Source organism: Triticum dicoccoides, chromosome 6B, assembly GCF_002162155.2.
Source record: "Triticum dicoccoides isolate Atlit2015 ecotype Zavitan chromosome 6B, WEW_v2.0, whole genome shotgun sequence".
Classification (NCBI taxonomy): domain Eukaryota; kingdom Viridiplantae; phylum Streptophyta; class Magnoliopsida; order Poales; family Poaceae; genus Triticum; species Triticum dicoccoides.
In genome coordinates, this window is record NC_041391.1 from 155,950,804 (window position 1) to 155,954,815 (window position 4,012).

Genomic DNA, 4,012 nt, shown 5'->3' on the forward strand with positions numbered 1-4,012 from the left:
CCGGTACACTGCCGGAGGCATTCATATAGAGTCATACTTTGTTCTAAGTATCGAGTTGTAATTGTTGAGTTGTAAGAAAAATAAAAGTGTGATGATCATCATTATTAGAGCATTGTCCCAAGTGAGGAAAGTATGATGGAGACTATGATTCCCCCATAAGTCGGGATGAGACTCCGGACGAAAAAAAAGAGGCCATAAAAAAGAGAAAGGCCCAAACAAATAAAAAATGAGAGAAAAATAGAGAAGGGACAATGCTACTATCCTTTTACCACACTTGTGCTTCAAAGTAGCACCTTGATATTCATGTAGTGAGTCTCATATATTGTGCTTCAAAGTAGCACAAAGATCTTCATGATAGTGAGTCCCATAAGTTGTCTTTTTATACTAGTGGGAATTTTTCATTATAGAACTTGGATTGTATATTCCAATGATGGGATTCCTCAAAATGCCCTAGGTCTTCGTGAGCAAGCGAGTTGGATGCACACCCACTAGTTTTCTTTTGTTGAGCATTCATAGCTCTAGTGCATTCGTTGCATGGCAATACCTACTCCTCATGTTGACATCAATTTATGGGCATCTCCATAGCCCATTGATTAGCCTCGTCAATGTGAGACCTTCTCCTTTTTTTTGTCTTCTCAACACAATCCCCATCATCATATTCTATTCCACCCATAGTGCTATATCCATGGCTCGCGCTCATGTATTGCGTGAAAGTTGAAAAAGTTTGAGATTATTTAAGTATGAAACAATTGCTTGGCCTGTCATCTGGGGTATAGAAGTTGGGAACATCTTTGTGTGACAAAAATGAAGCATAGCCTAACCATATGATTTTGTAGGGATGAACTTTATTTTGCCATGTTATTTTGAGAAGACATGATTGCTTTGATTAGTATGCTTGAAGTATTATTATTTTTGTGTCAATATGAACTTTTGTCTTGAATCTTTTGGACCTGAATATTCCTATCACAATTAAGAAGATTTATATTGAAATTATGCCAAAGTATCACTCCGCATCAAAAATTCTTTTTTATCATTTACCTACTCGAGGACGAGTAGGAATTAAGCTTGGGGATGCCTGATATGTCTCCAACGTATCTATAATTTTTTATTGCTCCATGCTACTTTATCTACTGTTTTGGACTATATTGGGCTTTATTTTCCACTTTTATATTATTTTTGGGACTAACCTATTAACCGGAGGCCCAGCCTAGAATTGTTGTTTTTTGCCTATTTCAGTGTTTCGAAGAAACGGAATATCAAACGGACTCCAAATGGAATGAAACCTTCGGGATCGTGATTTTCCAACATAACATGATCCAGGAGACTTGGACCCTACTCCAAGCAGTGCCCGAGGAGGTCACGAGGGTGGAGGACGCGCCCCCCTTGGCGCGCCCCCCTACCTCGTGGGCCCCCTGACGCTCCACCGACGTACTCCTTCCTCCTATATATGCCTACGTATCCTCGAACGATCAGAAAAGGAGCCAAAAACCTAATTCCACCACCGCAACCTTCTGTATCCATGAGATCCCATCTTGGGGCCTATTCCGGAGCTCCGCCGGAGGGGGCATCCACCACGAAGGGCTTCTACATCATCACCATAGCCCCTCCGATGAAGTGTGAGTAGTTTACTTCAGACCTTCGGGTCCATAACTAGTAGCTAGATGGCTTCTTCTCTCTTTTTGGATCTCAATACAATGTTCTCCCCCTCTCTCGTGGAGATCTATTCGATGTAATCTTCTTTTTGCGGTGTGTTTGTTGAGACCGATGAATTGTGGGCTTATGATCCAGTATTATCTATGGAAAATATTTGATTCTTCTCTGAATTCTTTTATGTATGATTGAGTTATCTTTGCAAGTCTCTTCGAATTATCCTTTTTCGTTTGGCCAACTAGATTGGTAGTTCTTGCAATGGGAGAAGTGCTTAGCTTTGGGTTCAATCTTGCGGTGTCCTTACCAGTGACAGAAGGGGCAGCAATGCACGTATTGTATTGTTGCTATCGAGGATAACAAGATGGGGTTTTTATCATATTTCATGAATTTATCCCTCTACATCATGTCATCTTGCTTAAGGCGTTACTCTATTTTTACTTAATACTCTAGATGCATGCTGGATAGCGGTCGATGAGTGGAGTAATAGTAGTAGATGCAGAATCGTTTCGATCTACTTGTTTTGGACGTGATGCCTATATACATGATCATTGCCTAAATATACTCATAACTATGCTCAATTCTGTAAATTGCTCAACAGTAATTTGTTCACCCGCCGTAGAATATCTATGCTCTTGAGAGAAGCCACTAGTGAAACCTATGGCCCCCGGGTCTATTCTCATCATATCAATCTCTATCACTTTATTTACTTGCTTTGTTTTTACTTTGCCTTTTACTTTTTACTTTGCATCTATCTATCAAAAATACCAAAAATATTATCTCTATCAGATCTCACTCTCGTAAGTGACCTGAAGGGATTGACAACCCCTAAGCGTTGGTTGCGAGTTGCTATCGTTTTGTGTAAGTACGAGGGACTTGTGCGTGGTCTCCTACTGGATTGATACCTTGGTTCTCAAAAACTGAGGGAAATACTTACGCTACTTTGCTGCATCATCCTCTCCTCTTTGGGGAAATCCAACGCAGTGCTCAAGTGGTAGCAACTTCCTTGCGTGCGAAGATATAGCTGGTGGGTCTGAGCTGTCAGCGGCGGTAACGTTTTTTTCGCGAAATACAGAGCCCCTTTCGGTGGGTCCCTGATGTCAGGTGGAGGAATCATTATTTTGCGCGTAATAAGGAGGCATTTCCTTGCATGCGGCCATGGACCCAGCTGTCGGCCTCTCCACGTACAGTCCACTCCAGATGCATGTCGGTCGTTGACCACGTTGACCAGGCTGCGCCGAGAGCACCAGGGCGGTGGACGATGGCGAGGCCTAGGAAGGGAATGACACGGAGGCAGGGAAGACTCGGCAGTTGTTTCCCACGCGGAGGGGAGTACGACTGTACGAGGGTTTACTGGTTCGTCTACCGTCGCCAGAGAATAACAGCAGGTGTGGGTGAGTAGAGGGATGGCTAGGCCAGCGATGGGAGTACGGTGGGGCGGTGAGGCCTGCGTGGCAGCACAGCCGGCCGCGGGTAGGAGGGAGCAGGCAGTCCCGCCGGCGCTTGTTTGAGTGGCTGGAGCAGGAAGAGCAAAGATTGAAGAAGCACGACGGCCGTTCGATGGACATCCAACAGTCACTGCTTGTGCGTCAACCTTTTTTTAAGAAAGCCTCAAATCTGTGGAAAACAGCATACAGCCCATCTGCCATTATTTCTAATAATTTACAGCCCATTTGCTAATTCTTAAGGTTTTTTTGGAGCCCATATTCTTTTTGTTAGCATTACAGCCCATATTGTGGCCACGGTTAAAAAATTATACAAAATTTTGCATATTTCGATGCGGTCCGAACTGTTTTTAATCCCGAAATTTCGACTCACATACAAACTGATTTTAAAAATAAATGTATCAATATAAAATCCAACAAATTCTCCATGCATAAAAATTAATGTAATTTAAAATCTTGAAATGAAAAAAAAAGATATTTGAAACTAATTGCCGGTTTGATGTGTTTTAAAAATGTACAACCCATTTCTCATTACTGATGGGCCATTTTCTCGGCCTGTCGAATGAAAGCTCTCCTCGTCTTGAAAAATTTGCAGCCCAACAGGTCTGACAAAGCGACTTACTTGGCAAATCACAAAAAAACTGGGCTGTGGCCGTGGACCCAGCTCTCAACCTCTCCACGTACAGTACTCTTTCGATGGAAGTCGTTCCTTGACCACGTTGACCACGCTGCGCGCAGAGCACCACGGCGGTGGACGATGGCGAGGCCTAGGAAGGGGACGACGCGAAGAGGGGGAAGACGCGGCAGTGGAAGCCCGCACGAAGAGGAGTACGAGGGTTCACTGGTTCGGCTGCGCTGTGAGGCTGCCCTCGCCGCAGGGACTGGCCAACGGTGGGAATAGTAGGGGGCGGTGAGGCCTC